This window comes from Dermacentor silvarum, chromosome 3 (assembly GCF_013339745.2).
Source record: "Dermacentor silvarum isolate Dsil-2018 chromosome 3, BIME_Dsil_1.4, whole genome shotgun sequence".
Taxonomy (NCBI): Eukaryota; Metazoa; Arthropoda; class Arachnida; order Ixodida; family Ixodidae; genus Dermacentor; species Dermacentor silvarum.
Genome location: NC_051156.1, coordinates 191,363,411 through 191,383,081, shown reverse-complemented (window position 1 = coordinate 191,383,081; position 19,671 = coordinate 191,363,411). Strand labels below are relative to the sequence as shown.

Here is a 19,671-nt window from a genome sequence, read left to right as displayed (position 1 = left end):
CCATAGATGCCAGCGCTCCCGGTACAGAGCACAAAAGTGATTGTATCTCTTATCACCAAAACTAATCGACCGAGAATTCAGCCACTTCGTGCAATCTACACACAGCAGCACCGAATCTGCACGCAATGCCTGTTGGGGGGTACCGAAATCGGCGTTCTTGAAGTGGGGGACGGGTGTTCTCGGACAATCACTTTCGGAGTCACAATACTGCCCCAGTTCTCAATCATAGCCAGAGGCATGGCTGCCGACGCTGCGGCTGCCATCTCAAGCACCATAGCCCAGTGCATGTCATTGGGACAGATTCTTATTTTGCCACAGATTATACACTGTGCTAGGTATACAAAAAGTAATCAGATGTCAATAGAGGGATGCGGCCGCACCTTTTGGAATGGGCAATCAGCAAACTAGACAGTGGCCATGATGTGTATTCGGTGCACGCTATAGCTCCCGGTGCATTGATGTTCTTGTAAACAGAAATGGCAGCGGCTTTGCAAGTACATTGGGACAGCATTCTTGTAATTTAAGTGGAGAGAAAATGCAAGTTGAGCACTTTTTGTACTCTGTTAGCGTTACACACGCAAGCAATATGGGGGCTAATGTTCTGGCAGACTTCTTTGATGCAAGATATAGTGGAATCTCGTTGATACGATCTTCACTGGAATCTGAAAATAAAGCGCATCTGAAAATTGTATCATCCAACGCATTATCCAACCAAATCACATTAGCGGGGAAAGAAAAAGAAACTTATCCCGAAAAATGTATTATGCAGAATCGTATCAACGAGATTCCACTGTAGTGAAATTTTGTTGCCAAGAGATACAAAATGCATTGAATCCTATGGGTGTTCATCGGGGATCCAAAATTTTGTTATCTCGAGCCTTGGTTATTGCAGCGTTCAACTGTAAGTCAATACAATTTCAGTTTACCACTAACGTGATAAATTCAGATAAAGAATAATAGAGAAATATTGCTCAGAATCTCACCCGTGACGACTGATTGGCTTTGGACCAGTAGCGTTGAAGAACTGACGTCGGATCTGAACAAACTGCATGCTCTCCAGGTTCCTGCATAAGGGAGCAAAAATAGTATGTGCACTATTAATCGTAGAGCAGAACAAGTCCTACATGCATATCTATGTTTCGAGAGCTTATCCCTCCAATAACAACAAGAATAATAATAAAATAGAATCTTCACCTGCGCATCTGAGTGTTGAAGATTCTCAGCAGCTCTGGATTGTTGGGCGCAAGCTCCTGGACATGCTTCACGGTGATGCGAATTTGGGCACCATCAGTGCGACGCTGAGAGTACAGCTCTGTGACCTGAAATCAAGTTGGGATCGATATACCTTGGCAAATTTCTCTCGCATTCTATGCCGTTGCCTTGATTTGCAGCATGCACTGGCTGAAAGTGGCAGTAACAGCACTGCCACAGTAAGTAAACCTGTTGCAAATATTTAAAGAATAACAAAATTTGTGGCAAAGGCAGTTATTGAACTATCGATACACAATTAACTTGAACTGCAAACAATGCATGCAGATGACTGAGTTATTAAGGGAAGATGTGGGTTCTAAAATTAGTTTTGTTAATTTTGGTATGAATTGGATGATATTCAAGGGGAGACACAGGTCTTGAAATGGCAAAAAATCGTAAAAAAGGTACATTTTTGGCAAAGTGCCTTTTCACTACGTTTATACATTCAAGAATCCCTCCTTGAAATATAGAAGGTAAATTTAATCGGAAAATATAAAAAAACACGCGCTTATACGGGCCAGGGTGGACGCGAAATTAGCGAAAATTGGCCAAAAATGTTCGAACTTCGCGCAGTCGCCATTTGCGAACATGGTGGACGGCGGCCGCCATCTTGGGTTTGTTTAGAAGCTGTTTTCCTTGTGTGCATTTTGCGCCGTTTCAAAATGGCGTCTGCAAGAGGAAATGGATGCTACTGCGTCATTTCTGAAGGATGCATCCGTGCCGCTGGGTCATACCTGAAGTCATCAACCCTGTTCACGCTTGTTCGGCCGCTTGCACCTCAGTAACGTTTGATAAGGTGCCTTTATCGCAGCCCGAACGCTGGAGGGAACCGTCGTCTCAAGGTTACTATGCGCCAAGGGTTTAGCAAGTAAGCGGCAGTGAAATGCATGACGGAAAACGGCTAGGCCTCGCGTGCTCCCAGAGTTGCCGGTGTGCCTGGAGATTCTTCCGGATCGAGTGCCCGACGCAAAACCCAAACGCAACTTGCGTCTCGCGCATGCACAGTGACTTCGACGCTATTTCTTTGGGGCCCCTATTCTAAAACTCTCTAATGAAATTGATGATAACGAGTCTGAACTTTCAGCTCATTGTAACTTTTATTAGCCTAGCAATATGGCAATATGAATTGCATCAACATGTAGCACTGTCCTTCAGCAACAAGTTCATGATATATATGTGGCCACTATGCAAAAGTAACACAGATACTTGTTGTAACATCATGCACAGTCATTGAAAGCAATGCTAGAAAGCTAGCACCAGCCACTTCACATTTCTCTTCTAGATCCTTGTTGATCAGGAGGCACACAAATTGCATCCCTGTGCAAATAAAGTTGTGCAGAGTTCATATTAACAAGAAAATGTCCTTTGCACAAAGTTTATGACCAGAACACTCAATCAGGATCAAATCCCAGTGGTGGCTACATTTAAATGGAGGCGAAATGCAAGAAAGAAAGTTCGTGTACTTGTGTTGTAGTGCATACCAGGTGGTCAAAACTAATCCTGAATCGTATCGTGGTTTTGGCACGTAAAATCCCAGAATTCAAATTAACAAAAAATATTTCACACACTCGCACAATTGTGCATTCAGCACAGGTCACACCTAGACCTATAGTAGCCCAGGACTGTAGGCAGGGTCTGTTGCTGGCTTGTGCCTCTTTGCAAGCTTGCTCGTCACAGCATTTCTGCTTTTATGATCCTTGTTGCACATGTGAAACCACCAACGACCGTTTACAAGGCATCGATGCACCATTTGCACATGCCACATGTGGAGCACTCCAGCAAAGCTTGGCACAGAGCCCGAGAGCCCATACTCCTTGGCGGAGTCCCTTGAAAGCATCACCGCTTTCTTGCCACACCCGGGATACGACAGATAAATCCATGATGGCAAATTCAGTTCCGTGGTGGTTCACGTCCTCTTTCGTGTCGACGCCTAGCAGCTCAAACTTTTCACTCCGTCGCAGACTGAGAAGCCAGGCACGTTTTCACGTTACAGGCGCTCACTGCGCGCTCGCTACAGTGGAACCTCCCCCGGTTATGCGACGACACGCATTTTACGACGAATTGGTTTGGTCCCGCCAAAGCCCCCCGTAGAAATAATGCCTTAAAAACCTCAATTAAACGACGTAATTTTACGCCGACCCCGCCTCGCACGACGCCTCTGTTGGTACCAGCCATGGAAAAAAAAGAGAAAACGTTCGAAGCAGACGCAGGCTGGCACGTACGCACACTACAGGCAGCTGATAACAGGCGTGCAATACCGTATTTACCCGAATGGAACGCTACCGCGATTGTAACGAGAGAGGCAACTTTCCAGTCACGCGTAATAAACGAAATAAAACCACGAATGCAACGCAAGGTGAACGGAAAAAGAAATGGTACCTTTATTCAAGGAATTGCAATTCAAAAACTCGTTCTCTTCACTCATCGTCGTCGTCTGAAGAGGAGACGGGACTTTCCTTTAACGGTATTCTCGGGCCGATCACTTTCGTGGAAAGTTGCCACTTTCGCGAAATTTCGCGTGACTCGGCACTGAAAACGTCCCCACCAAGTGTTTCTGCCGCTGTCCTGAGCACACTATCAGCGCCAAGAGCGCTGTCGGCCTTATACTTTGAGGGGTTCGGTGCCGGGTCGAGCAGAGTCTCGCAAAACCGAAACTATCTCCAGAAGTGATCGCCCGAGAATCGTGTAATCTTCCGTGCCGTCGAGCTTGTTTGAGATTTACGTACTTCAAAGACCGCACAACATTTCATTCAGGGTCTGTACCAGGCCACTTCAGGTTCCACAGAGCCTTTCTGACTGGCCTCGCACTTAAGGAGGGCCTGCAGCTGGTCCCGCCATTCGCAATTTGTCAATGTTGAGACACAGAGCCGCGGCAGACTTTCCCAGCTCCTCGGCCATCAAAGCTGCTCGTCTCTGGAAGCGGACGTCATACCGAATGCGCTGCATCACCATAACGTCGCGAATGAATGGAGTCGTACAGCAAAAGGCCGTAGGGTATTGTGGCATCATAACCAGACACAAGCACAGCGAAAACGGCGTCTATTCCAATCAAAAACAAGTTCCGACTTCGCTAGACTTGTATATGGATTACATCGAGACGCAAGTTGCAGGTTGCCAACATAGCACTAGAAATCACGGGATTTAGAGCATTTGATTTAAAATAGCCAATTTTGCTGTTATTCGACTAACGCGAGGGTTTAGTTAAAGCAACGAAAATCATGAAAAATATGCGCGTTACATCAATACGGTGATTTCTTTATAATTTAATCTACCTTCCTTGGAGCAGTGCAGGTTCGTGCCATGGGCTTATTCAGGTGGTCTGTACCAGTTTTTTGGGCAAGACTGCGCGTCACTGCCTATATTCTTAGTTTTTCGATTATACGACGCCCAGATTATACGACGGTTTTGCGTGGTCCCCTGAAAGTCGTATAATCGGGGTTCCACTGTACTTTCATCATTCGTGAAGAAAACGGGTGTCTACATGGTCTGTGCCAACACGCGAGGCATAGGCAGCCCAAGTGTTGACTCTAGACGTGCTGGGTTGCAGCTCGGAACTCGATCCGGAAGAATCTCCAGGCAGACTGGCAACTCCGGGAGCATGCCAGGCCTAGCCGCCTTCCGTCGTGCATTTCACTGCCGATTACTTGCCAAACGCTTGGCGCGTAATAACCATGAGACTACGATACCCTCCAGTCTTCGGGCCGCTAGCGATAAGGGCACCTAATCAAACGTTGCAGAGGCGCAAGCGGCCAAACAAGCGTGAACAGGGCGCGATGAAACCACAGAGATAAACAAACGCAACGAAACGCGATATCGGTCGAGCACGCGGGAATCGTCACGCAACAAACAACGCTGGACCAATGGGAGCGAGGCGCGCGTGGGTGTGCGCGCTTTGGCCAATCAGCGGCACGGATGCATCCTTCAGAATTGATGCAACGCAATAGCGTCGGTTTCCCCTCGCCGACACCATTTTGAAACGGCGCAAAATGTGCATAAAGATAACAGCTTCCAAACAAGCCCAAGATGGCGGCCACGGTGTTAGAAAGTACAGGTGGAACAATGCAGCGCCGCCACAGTGCACTCGTTGCGTCGACTTCGGTACCTCCGCTCCATCACGCCGCAAGATGGCAGGAGCGGTTGCGTGGCCCCCTATTGCGCATTTGTGGACGAGCGGTCGCCATCTAGTCGAAGCAGTTGTCGCCACGTTGCGCCCTTGTTTTCAGTCTTTGTGTGCGATGACAAGCTGTGCTCTTCATGTGAGCAAGCCGTGAAATGGGCAAGAAGTGGTTTTTTTTTTTGGGGCCACGGTGCAAATCTGGCTACGAGACCTGCACTGAAAAAGTGTTGTCTTTTGCTGCACCCCAAGAAACGGACTGCCTGAAGATATGGCACCATGTGATTCCGCGCAAGGACTGCATGCTGCAGTCGACTGACTACATGTGCGAGAAGCACTTCGAACCGAGGTACGTGACGAAGATGTGGGAAGCAGTTTACAAAGGACTCGTTCTTGTGAGTGCACCGCGAAAGGCGGGTCTCGCAAAAGACGCCGTGCCGACGAAGTTTCCCGACTGCCTTGCTCATTTGACAAAGACAGAAGAAAAAAAAGGCGCCTGCGGACCGTTAACACCCTTCTGCCACCAAACGTAGCCGTGTCAGACTGGAAATTTCTCTCCGTGCGAGAGCTACGCTTGTAACAATGAGAATGTTTTGGGTTTATATTTGTCTAACTAGGTAAGCATTACTTCAACAAACAGAACTAACTTCTGTCATATATCAATGCGACGTCACTGTCATATGTTAATATTGACTCGTATGCATGTTTATCCTTTCACTGGTGAGTGCTTTTCACCGGCTGTTAAACATTATCACTAGGCACAGGACGCGCCTGCATGTATCGGAAGTTTCTCGAACGTTATCGATGCTTCTATCAGTTGTCTCTTATCACCGACGCTCATGTAATCTGATTGTATGAGCGACGCGAATTGTCGCGAACTTTCTGGAAGACACGAGGTTACCAGGGATTAATCTGGAACCTTCGATGACTCAGGTATAAAAGCCGATGCGTTTCGCCGCTGATCAGATTTCGACGATCGCCGACTGTGTTGGCCGCTTTCGTTGTGCTTCGAGTGTAGCTTGCTTTTGTGGGCACAGGTTCGCCCAATAAAGAATCGGTTTCGTCACTACTACGTGACGTCTGGTGTCTGGTGGAGGTGCACAATTTCACATGTGCGAATGCGAAGGCATCCTCCTATCGCGAACCTTCTAGGTGGGTAACTGAACATATTCAACAGATATCTACGATGATATCGTCAAAATGTCGTATTTGTTCCCCTTTTTTATTTTTTTGCACTCGTTATAGCGTGAAGGCTGACATTTTATTTATTTCGAGCGGCGTTCGCGGCCCCGTAGTGACCATGCATGATACCTTGCCTCTGCCACGGGTACTGTGGCGCCATCTCGGGCCCTCTGCACAAAACGCGGACCGAAGTTCTCCCTTCCCGGAGGCGCCGTTCGTACACCTAATATACTTCTAACACCATGATGGCGGCCGCCATCCGCCGTGTTCGCAAATGGCAAAGGGGCGAAGTTCGAACATTTTTGGCCAATTTTCGGTAATTTCGCGTTTGCTCTGGTCTGTACAAGCGTGATTTTTTCCATTTTCCGATTAAACTTACCTTCTATATTTCACTGAGGATTTTTTTTATGTATAAACATAGCAAAAATTCCCTTTTCCAAAAATGCACTTTTTGAGATTTTTTTTGCCAATTCAAGACCAAAGTCTCCCTTGACATAAAGCAAAGCACAGGCAATAAATGTGCCCCCATGGTGGAGAGTAAATGATTTTTCTTACCGAACGCTTAAACAACCAAAACAATCTCTGTTAAGCATTATAGTTGCCCACTAAATGCATCAATTCTTTACAAATAAATCGCACGTCACCGGTGCAGCCTACAGAATAACTAAGAGTTGCACAGGAATCGCCTTTTAACCATCAGAGACTTTCAAGGCTCCTGATCAATTAATTAATTATGGGGTTTTATGTGCCAAAACCACGATCTAATTATCAGGCACGTCGTAGTGGGGGACTCCGGAAATTTTGACCACCTTGGGTTCTTTGACGTGCACCTAAATCTAAGTACACGGGTGTTTTCGCATTTCACCCTCATCGAAATGCGGCCACCGTGGCCGGGATTCGATCCCGCGACCTCGTGCTCAGCAGCCCAACACCATAGCCACTGAGCAACCACGGTGGGTAAGCTCCTAATCAGCGAAACTTTACCGCAACAGAATTTTGTTTTCATAAAGTTTGACTAAGCCCTCATAAAAATGTGAAACGAGCCCGAGTTACAAAACTTTACAAAAAGTTGGGGCAGGTGTGGCTTCTTCCGCCCCCCCCCCCCTTTTTTTTTTTCACAGAGAAAGCCAGCAGAGAGCACACAGAATGACATCAAAACTTACTCATCATTGGCCACACACTTCCTGTGCAAAGAAATTATTGCACACCAAAGCACACTCAGGGGCAATCCTGAATCGCAAGATAAAACAGCAATAGTCGATGTCCTTACCTTATGCTCCAGTCGTGTTGCGCTCTTCAAATCAGACATGCCATCAAATATATAGCTCCCACCAAACCGATCCCGATGGTCTCGCAAAAGAGCCCCACGAAGACGAGACGACTCAATGTTTGGTGCAAATTCCACATGGTACTGCTGAATGGCCCAGTTGGGCATTGTGAGCAGACGGAAGTAGTTGGACATCAGCTTAACGGGGTTTCCAGTCGTACCTGAAACCAAGAAACAATGAGAAACATTACTAATTTCCAAAGACAAACAGCCCATAGAGGAAATGATGCACCAAGAACTTGTGTACGCATTACTGCACTTTGTTACCTACAATGCATGAGCACATACAAAGGCACAGTTACACTGCATTTCATATTGAGCACAACTACCCAAGTGCTCTAGGGGATTCCTGCATCCCCCAACATTCGTTTCCCCCACATAACTCGTCTTTTGGCTTTTGGATACCCCACATAACACGCACCCAGCGGAGGAAGTCTGTGTTGCAGCAACCATGACAAGTGTTCAAATGGTAGCACCACCTGACAGCGTGGATAACTAGGGCACAAGAGGAGCTTGCTTCCCTCTCTGTCATCAGGACGGCAATGCACGCAGTGTGCATGCTTGTTTGTCTTGGTTGCGTGACTAACTCACAGAAGGCTTCGCCGTCCAGCCTCAGAGTGGCACTGTCATGTGCAAACACAATCGCCCGGACACGCCTCCATTCGCAAGACGTGTTAACACCTGTGAACAACTCGGGCATAGGTGTTCAGCATGGGCAAACATTGTGCGCTCGGTATGCTAGTGTGGCAAGCAGAACTCGGTCAATTCCTCAGCGTGTCTCATTCATTGTATGTCTTATGGCCGACTTGTATTCCTGTGTAGAAGTTCACATTGTGTTGTCTTTTACTTCGTTAGGAGTACGCGAGGCCTCACATCACAGTGCAAGAAAACCAGACATCCCACGAACAAAAGTGCAGAGAGAGACTCTTAGAGGAGGGAAAGGCAGTATGAACAGGCCGCATCTTGTGGCACGGAATGGGAACATGCTAGGTTGCCATGGCAAATGTGGTTCTGGCACCGGTGTGCTTTTAGCCAACCTCTCATGCCAACATGTCCACAGCAATGCAAATGTTCTCTTGAAAACAGCCATGCATTCTTACCAGCAGACACTGGCACTTGCAAAAGAACTATCTGTCTGTACTACTGATTGGAGATGCCCTGGGTGGAGGTACAGTCGAAAAGAAACAGGGGGTAAGCAGGGGAGAAGCTACAACCCACCCTGCCCTGCTTAGTATCAACCACCATGGTGCTTTCGCGCACCTTTCTTGTCCGTGATGCGCTGGGGACGTGTGGCAAGAATGGCTATTTCATCACGGCGACCGCGTCGAGCACCTCGGCCAGCAGTGTCACCACCAGCCAAGCTCATGGCCCCCATCTGTTCGATGGGCGGTTGCGGAGGGACCACCTCCCCAGGCCTTGCCATCACTCCACCAGGACGATGGCCAGCACGTCCAGTCGGAGGCATCTGGGGCGGCGGCGCCTGCTGCTGTGGAAGACGGCCAGCCATGCCACCAGGCGGCTGCTGCTGGTATGCGGGAGGCTGCTGCTGGTAGGCAGGTGGCTGTTGATAACCAGGTTGCTGCTGCGGCTGATAGGCAGGTGGCTGCTGCTGGTAGCCAGGCCGCTGCTGATACCCAGGTTGCTGCTGGTAGCTTGGCTGTTGCGGTGGCTGCTGGTATCCTTGTGGCGGCTGCTAGTGAATACAATCAAACACAAAACTACAGGTAAATTTCCATCCCACAAATCTAATGTTTCTCGCAGCAAGCAAAGGAACTCTCGCATGGTACAATGGTAGGTTGACCAAACTCTAAAACCATTTTCACTAAATTCTCTTATATACACCCGATTAACTCAAATCGGCAACACATACGAGTGAAAGGCTTCTTTCAACGGCATGCATATATCTGCTGCTTGTGAGCTTTGCATTGCCGTGTTCATTAACACAGCGTGTGGCATCGATGATTGGCCAAACGACACAGCATGCTTTAAGGCAGGGGTTCTTAAGCATGTTCATTCCAGGGAACCCTGCTAAGCTCCATGAAGTGCCAAGGAACCCCCCCCCAGCGAATTAAAATGTCCAAATTAATCGAATGTCGAATTTTTTTTTTTGGTTTAAGGTTTCAAGAAAAAAAGAGTGCTTACTACATCAACACGCTTTTATTTACTGAATGAATCAGCAAATTTTGTTTCTATTTCGCACAAGAGCAGTGCAGAAGCTGACATTCTCATCTCGTGATTGATCAGCGCTCGCAGCGCTGCCGCCGCATCCGAGACGCGCTTTTCACTACCGCGCGCACATTCCAATTATGTGATGTCTATCATGATGTAGCCGGTACTCTTCATCTTCGATAGCTTTGCACCAAGTCAAAGCAAAACTGCTGCGTGCCGCAACCGCTGCGGACGAAACCGCGGTCGCTATCGACGCGAGCATGGACGGCGACCTTGAGGTTCCGAATTGGCAGGTGGCCGATGCATGCTCCAAATCGAAACGAAACTAGACGAAACTGCGGTCGCTATCGACATGATCATGGATTGTGACTACGCAGTTGTGAAGGTACGCAGCCGTCGCACGCACAGAGTCAAAGCGAAACTACTGTTTGCCGCAACCGCTGAGGTCGAAATGGTGGTGGCTATTGATGCGATCATGGATGGCGACTACGCACTTATGAAAGCACGCGGCTAGCTGCCAACGCGGTGTTATGTGCGGCAATAAATGCAAGAATAAGGGGCACAATTACGCACGAAACACGAACCGTTCCGGCTCACGTACTGCATACGATTGCAGCTGAGGACCATGGCGATGCGGACTGCGCTGCTTCGTTTTCGATTGGACGCTAGCGCCGTTTCTGCTCTTTTACGGGGCATGTACTTGTGGTACTCCGTGCTTTTCTTTTGACATTTTTCTATGTATACGTCAGTGCGCACGCTATCAGCACCTGCCTTATCTAAGAACTGGAGAAATGCGCATGGCGGTAAGTTACGGCCACCGAGATTTAAGTGCAAAAGCTTAGGCGCGCTGCCCGTTTTCAGAGGTTGGGTGGCTACAAGTTGCTCGCGGATTTATTGCGCAGTTTGCGCGTTGCTGTTTCATACTGTGATGTGCTTTTTGACACTCGGGCATGGGTAATGGAGGTTCTTCGCATCAAGCGCACCTCATGCTCACCATTTTTAGCCACTTGGAATGCGCAGGACCAGGGAAAATCTATCAGTGGCTCGCGGAACCCCGACCAGGGGCCTGTGGAACCCCTGTTCCCCGGAACTCACTTTGAGAACCGATGCTCTAAGGCCATTCCAAGCACCTAAGTTTGATGAGTCCACAACATACAACATGATGCTCACCTGGGATGGCCCTGCGCCTTCAAAGCCAGGCCTTCGCATTGCGGACTCCTGCTGCATCGGGGCCGTAGTGCCACGAGACTTGCCTCGCGACCGGCCTCTTGCTCGTCCTGTTGGCTCAGACATGTCTGCGAATGGCCATCACAATGCACTATGATGATGATGGTGACATCATATGCAAATGCATAGAAATAGCAATGTCATAAAATGCACAGCAGTCTAGCTAGTACTATTACATGCGTCGAACATTTCTACTAGTACTCCAATGTGTAGTTACATTTCCAGGTTAAGTTGTATTTGTAACAGTGGTCCAATTCAGATTCCAAAGAGTACATTTAGGACTACTCCATGGCTAGAAACCAGCAACAAAGTGATTATGTCATACTTCAATGTAATCACGCATAAAAGGCATTTGATCACTTATTTCTTCAGATTTCAATTTGCGCAAACTGTACATACACAAGTACTACTTGCCTCATGACAGCCCTACCTAAGCCCTGTTATCAACCACCACAGCATTGGTAGGCCAACATGGAATATGAACATGTGTAGCACGGCATGGCCAAGAAAATGCAATAATTTTTATTCTAATTTTTTTTCCTTCCCACGCTTCGTCACCGGTTCAAGAGTGCTCTGCCTACTTTAGCACTTCGATCAGCCGGTCATAAGCGGCAGGTAGGAAAAAAAAGAAAATTGCTACATTATACCAGCCTTTATCACCGCAACTAGAAATTTCACAGAGGTTGTTGAAAGAAAAGGTAACTTTCAAACACTAAACTGCAAAAAAAAAAAAAAAAAATCATGATCTCTTTGTGAAAAAATATCTCACAAACGAAAACAGTGAGACAAAGCTGATAACGGGCTAGTTCATAATGCGGTCTAACAGCAGAGCAATACAAACAAGGACAAGGACAGTGCCTGTCCCATTTGCTTTCTTATCCTCATTAGTGTGGCTCTCATGTTCCACACCTGCAATGCTTGGCAAAGGACAAGATGCCTGCTTGGAAGGCGGGTAACAGGTTTGAAGTGAAAATGTTGAACACGAATGGAATGCATGCGTGTAGCCGAAGTTTGCAGTATGAACACCCCAGTCTGATGCACCAACTTACTTTTACTTTAGGCGAGTGCGCTTCACCATTAGGTCATTTGCAGGCTGCCACACGAAAAGGTTTAGCAACACTTGCTGTAGAATGCAGTTGCCTACAAGTGCGAGCATCAAACTCCCTTCACTACAACAAAATGCATTAGCCTCAATGGCAGTGCTTGAAACAAAAAAAACTCAGTGGACTGTCGACAGTAGTTCAGAAAAACAAATTTTTTTTTTTGGCGATTTATACCTGTGTCACACGAGCACGCAAAAACTTTTTTACGCAAGCGGTCTTTTACCAAGTTGAAAGACTTTAACGAAGAGGTGTTGCGCAGCAGACACACGGCACCGACGATCTCAGTTTAGTTTTTCCTTCTGGACACACTATCGAAAGCATGGCGCTAGCGTTCGAAACAATATTGGCCAAAATACACTGATGGATCTCGAAATATAAAGTGAAAACTTACTGTATTACACGTTTTTAAAATAAATTTAATTCCAGATTAAGAAACATTCATGTAAAGATATGTTGTAGTAGTTTAGACAGCGTTTGTAGAACTAGCAAAGTGCACATGATTGTCTGGCAACATTGGGCTTTTTCTGGGGTTACTGGGTTTACTACACCTTCTGCAAACCATAAAATTATTTATGATGAGCCAAGACAACAGAAAAATACTTATTTGCTTATTTTCTTTAATATATAATAATTGCTAGCGCCCACTGGTTTTGAGATCGTCGGTGCCATGTGTCTGCCACGCAACACCTCTTCATTAAAAAGCCTCTCAACTTGGTAAAAAACCGCTTGCGTAAAAGTGTTTGTGTGCTCGTGTGACAGAGGTATTAGTCGTAAAGGAGATCGACGAACTCCACTTCCAGAAAAGACCGCTTCTGAAAAAGAGATCGCTCCCCGTCATGTGTCTGTGGGCCAAACTCCTTTTCGGGAGAAGTCTCTTTGCTGAAAACACTATCGGGTGCCCGTGTGACAGGGGTATGAAATTGCTTTAAGCATTTTTGCTCATGAAAACAGCCTGCCACCCTCTTTCAACGAAATCAGTGTTGTCTTTTAGGTGCCAACGCTTCGCCACTGCTCGGACTTCCTAAGGCAGTGTGTGTCACTTGGGTGCTGGATGCAATGTAGCCTGGTCTTCACTCGACAATTAGACTAACATTTTTTTGCAAATATTGGCTGAAACAAGTATAAAATGCTGGATAGTTTACCGGTCAACACTGCCATCAATTTCGAAGGACACTTTCCTGCATAGCAGCACACCACTAAAGCGACATTCACTGCAGTTAAGTGCACTTGCCTTAAGTGTAACTAAATTTGCCTGTCTGACTCTAGTATTAATGAAATATTGAGCAAGCGAATTTTATTTCAGTGAGTAATTAATACACCAGTCTATTAGGCAAATTTCGTGGCCTGTTGGGCAAGTTTACTTTGCCGCTTTGTCACTTTGGTGGCACCAAAGTGACAAAATGGGTAGGCAAAGTGGGTAGCCATAGAAATGCGTAGGCATTTCTATGCCTACCCAACGAGGAAACCCACGAGTCCGTCACATAAGAGGATCACTTTCAAGATAGGGCCCGCAGCAGCAAGCGAAATGACATTCCTCAAATGTGTTGACGAAAATGAACTCTATTTAAAAATGAGAATACAAAAACCTCATTGTTAATTTTTTTTCAAAATCTCGTAAACAGCTGTTCGCAGACACTGGAAAAAGAATATTAAAAAACGCATTGCATTATTTTGTTTGTAGTGACAATACAGGTGGTCGAAATAAGAGCTTTGCCAGGATGCAGCAAGGTGCTAAGAAAAAGGGCCATTGGGCTAAAAACAATGTGCATAAGCCTCCGACTTGCCTAAACTTGACGATTGTGACAGAAAGGCCATTTTATTATACTAGAATTATGATTTCAAGCGCATCTTTTTAGAAAGCCTAGCTTTCTGACATACTCGTACACTGATGCCACTACTCGGCGATCATGCGCGCTATATTTTGTTCGCGCTCACGAATGAAGCTGTTGTAAAAGTAGTCTCTTTTGATCGAGCTGGTAGACGGGAGGCGGTGGCAGGCGGAGCAAGTGAAGAGAAGCAAGTTGAAAGTTTCTGGCGGTGCAGAAGCTACATACACCCCAGAAGTTTCGGGTGCGCTGCCATCGCCTCAACAGCAGTCTTCTGTTTGACGACTTCGAGATCGGGCACCGCGTTCCCCATCTCGGAGGCGATGCTTTACAGCCTGCCACTGTCGTCAAGCGATTACTAATGACATAATCGACAGGGCACGACTTTTACGACAGCTTAGTAGGCAAACCGTGAATACTATTACGAGACGCAGCGTCTCTGCTACCTTCAAATAGAACGAACACACTGGCAATAAACACGTGTCTCCCATCCGTGTCTGCGCAGCTTCTACAGTAAAATATCAGCGTGCGGACGGACGCGTCGGTTTTAAATAACAACGAAACTAATTTGCATATGCGAACGAAGAACTACGCGAGGCACGTAATTCGTGCAACGCGTACGTACTACAGCAACGCGAACGTGCAGTTATCTAGCAACGCCGAACGCGGGTCATCAGAGAAACTCAGCGCGCGTTTACAGGTGCACGCGACACAGCTATGAAAACGACAAAGCACGAGCATAAAACAGCGCGACAACAAATAACTAATGACAGACATATGTCGCTTATGACAAGACATCGCTGTTCCAGCCACTCAACAGAGATGACACAGTTTAATTTGTGCAGCATATTCGAAAGCAAAAGGACGTACTGACGGCGAACAAACAATGGCGACCGAAGTGGTTACCATGCTGTTTTGCCGATAGACGCAACAGCACAACTAAGTTCATTTTATGGAAAATTAACAGCATGCGCTATAGCCTTCGAGAAGGAGCTTAGAGAACATCAGGAAAAATATACATCGGCCACTCAATATCAAGAATTTGGCAAGTCACTCGGAAGCTGAGAATCAGCGTTTAGGCCTAGTAACAGGAGTGCATCGCCATGTGGAATCGTAGGCTACGATGAAACGGTGTCAAGAGCAGCTGCTAAAATATTTCAGATGACTCCCCTAAAAAATTAGAAACGGTAATACGCCTGCATGCGACAGGGGACTATCACCTACTTGAATATGCAGAAATGAGAAGTCTCAATCAGGCACGAAAACTGCGCGGAACCTGACGCTTTGGCGGCTGTCCAAACGCGAAAGAGCGCGGAAACAGAAACACGCTTTACGCAATCCACACAAATTTTCTAAACAAGCATGTTTTACGAGCGCACTCGTTGGATGCTAAACAAATTATAAATTATTTGATAACGACGCGTTTACCTCAGAGACGACTTGCACATGCAGGGAGACGCACACTTGTTGGGAGCAGTGTCGTAGCGAATTTCTATCACATTTGTGCGTACCACTGTCCGATGCATATGTTGTTGGCTCAAAATCATGGCTCATTCACATCGACTAAATGCAGTGTATTTAGACCTTTGCAAACTTACAATAGCTGTGCAACGCGTCTGTCAATAAGCGGGAAACAAATACGTACCTTTTCAAATCTGCAAGGGATAACAAAATCTTCTTGAGACACAATTTAAGCAACCCACAAATATATCCAATACACAAAAGTCCTGTGTGAATATTCCACGGACACGAAGAACTACATTTAAACCAACCGCAGTATTTTTGTGCCGGTAAACGCACATGCAACCTCTCTGCGCCCTGCCAGACCTGAAAATGCCTGAGCAGTAGCACAAAATACCTATAAAAACAAGAGGCATTCAAGAGCGATGGCAGCAATCAACAGAGCGAAGCCGTAGGCAACCAAGAGGGCGCGCGCAACCACTCTCATTCGTCATAATTTATCTGTAATACCTCTACCGAATGTCCTGGCGGGAAATAAGATGTTAAATGCAATGGTTCTGAATGGTTCAGTTGTTACTGTTCCTCGTACTAAATAGATCTGCTACATAAAATTTCTCCATGCTTCGTTGCTTTACTTTATGCCAGCGCCAGTTTTCACTGCGTTAAGCATTATCATTATTGGCGAGTCATCGCTGTATGCGAAATTCTACAAACGACCACATGTCTAATCAGATTTTGAGCGCGTGTCACGCAGAGTGTTGTCCATTCTCAAATGCACCCAAGAACCAGCAATTATTGTGGAATTAACGGTGAAACATGCAGAAATAGGTGACGGACTTGATTTGCGATAATAGATTCGACGATCCGCTACCGCGCTGGTAGCGCCATCGACGTGATTCGATCGAGTATTGTAGTACAGCTAGTGCATACACTAAGAATTGTAGTTCGGCCGATAAAAGGGCATAAACTTTAACTCGCTCTTTTTGCACTGCTTCTGCTTCTTCACCGTCGCTAGAACGTGAAAATGCGAACATGCGTTGGCATTTCTTACACTCCATGACACAGCCGCTGGTATTTCCCGACGCATGTGTGAACGTACGTACGACGCATATATATATATATATATATATATATATATATATATATATATATATATCGTCTGCGCTGGTGACCTGCAACGCAATATCATCTCGGCTGAATTGGTTACGAGCGTACTAGTGAAGCAATCGCGGCAAAGCTGTAGGATCGACTGGTGTAATTGTATAATTTTCTAATTAGCAACATTTAGGGCACCTAAGCAGACGATGCATAAACTTCAGTTTATGACGCAATCTTGTGAGAATTCCGTGGAAACATGCAACGATTCAAGGGGACTGATGCGTAATTAATGATCCCGTGCCCAAAATTAACCATGCAACCCAGCGCATGTGTTCTAAACGCTTTGTGTTCCACTTTGTACAAGGCAGCTGCCTCAGTTCCAGGAAGTTTTTCTTTTATTTATTCATTTGTTTATTGTTTGTTGTTTGCATTGTATGACCACTTGGTGAACACTAAGATTTCAAAGCAATTGTTATTATTATTTATTAATTTTTTGCTGGCGTGCCAGTCGGGGATGCACAAGCTTCGGTCGTAGCAGCAGTGTACAACACTTACAACTAAGCGTAAAAAAAATGAAAAAGAAAAAAAAAATCGGACGCACAGGTGACTACAAGTCAGGAGAATTTTGTAGTGATTGATAATTATCTGCAATATGTAGCTAAAGTTAATATATTGTTTCCATCGAGTCCGTCCGGGTGCTTCATTCGCAGTTTATGCCATTGTATCTAACTTTGTTTTGTTATACAATATTGCACAAATTTATTTATAGTATTTATAGAAAGAAATTTACAGAACAATAAAATTGGGTTGGAGTGCATACATACGGCAGGCATTAGCACATCCTGAATGAGAGCCATATAATGCGCAGGATGGATATCCAGTGGACCGTTATTAGTGTTACAGAATGTATACAAAGAGAACAGAAGCGCAGTCGAGGACGGCAGAAAAGTAGGTGGGGTGATGAAGTTAGGAAATTTGCAGGTGCAATTACGTTGGAATCAGCTAGCGCAAGACAAGGGTAAGTGGAGATCGCAGGGAGAGGCCTTCGTCCTGCAGTGGACATAAATATAGGCTGATGACGTACATGATTTATAGTATGGATTTTGATCGAATTAAGAGAGGCTTTTCCTCCACCTGCATGCATTCCGGCAAGTGGAAAATACACAACAATTAAAATGAACATATATATGGAAGTGTCACGACAGGACAAATTGTATTTCAAAAATATACAGTACTATAATTATCATCCACTCATTTAAAAGAATACCACCTCAAGCTTGGTATCTTCTATCTGCATTGAGAAGAAACTTCGCGGCTCAGTGACGGTCAAGACAATTAAATATCGAATGTACGCGCAACGACATCGCAATCCAGTGCAAAATACAAGAGAGGGGATCCCGTGCCTGGGTACCGCCATGCTAGCGTAATGACCTTCTGGCCCGCGTGTGCGCGGTGGCCCGCGAGCCAGAATCAAAGTGATTTCTTTCGAACGTCTCAGTGCGAAAAGCTCGCGCCAACTTCTATTAAAGCGTTCAAGGATTTTTCGCGTTCTTTGGTATTATACATAGTGTTTTGCAAAAGCATGCTGGCGCAGTGGACGGAATTAAGCCATCACAGCTGCGCAGAGTGATGGAAGCTGATAGTGAGGTTTGGCTTCCTCGCAACACGAGACTTTCTGGGGGGAAGCCTGCTTTACAAGTTTCCCTCGCGTTTCCGTTATTATGCGTGTAACCGACGGTATATATAATTACCATCGAGTATCCCAACCGACATTGTGACAATTTCGTCTCGTTTCAGAACAGGGGGTGATCGCTTTTTGTTGGCTTGATTTGTCGGCACTGACAATTGAGTAACGGCAAATGTGTCAAACGCTAAGCTTCTATGCAATTACGAAAACGTTTCTAATTAACTAAACTTATTTTGTCGCTTTCTCCAAATTGTATTATTATTGCGATAGCAATTATATGGACACTCAAAAGCAGATTTCTGCCGTCGGCGTCGCCGTTGCCGTCGCCGTGAGGTTCCGTATGACGTCAATGGAGATGAAATCGTCGCCGCGCGCCGCCGAACGCTGTATGTGCGAGTGAAAGGGCGCGAGGGACGCGCTCTTTCACGGGGAGTGAACGCACGGCGGAGAACAAACGCGCGTTCTGCGCCGTGCTTACTTAAGGGCTGCAGAAGTAGGCGTATCTTTCCTCCTTTACAATCACCATATATGTAGAGCAAACGCGCCTTCTTCTCACGCACGAAAGGTCGCGGGGGAGGGGGGGGGGAAGGGAGGCGACGTTTAGCTGCGGCACCAAGTGCCTATTTATATCAGAGGCTCCGGCAACAGTCACCAACGCCGCAGGCATTTTGAGCGAACGCGGGCAAAACGCCGACGGCGTCGACAACAGTTCTGCGCGTTGCCGGTTCTGCTGCATGTCCAAGTTTATACAGCTGATAAAGCTAATATCATTACTCCGTATAGCTCTCTCCAAATTTGCTATCGCAATTGATGCTTCGCCTTTCAGGTGAAACTGCGACAACTTTTTATTAATACATACTCACTTAGTTTGTTTATAATTTGTGTGAACAACCCAGGATGTTACGTATCAGCGGCGGCCGAAGTCTTTTACGTCATTTGCAGCGAAGCAAGCAGAAATGCGGCTTTATTTTTTTCTTTTCTTTTTTACTTACGACGCTCCAAGAATTCAGTACGAGTTCGACCGTCCACAAAACCGCATGCAGTGCTCTGTGGCTCCGCAAGACACATGCATGTAGCTACAGCTGAAGGGTGCCGATATGCAGTTCGCATTTACCGCGGCACGCCACAGAAGTGCCTAATCACCAGAAAAGACCAATAAACATTCTGAGCAATAAACACACACACACAAAGAAAGCGGCTTTTCCTGTCCATTGCTAGAACAGTTT

At 46.2% G+C, this 19,671-nt stretch overlaps 1 pseudogene; it reads right to left on the bottom strand.

The window, feature by feature from the left end:
• Positions 1 to 16,044, bottom strand: part of LOC119446324 (piwi-like protein Siwi) — a 38,892-nt pseudogene extending 22,848 nt beyond the window's left edge.
• Positions 16,045 to 19,671: the final 3,627 nt, after the last annotated feature.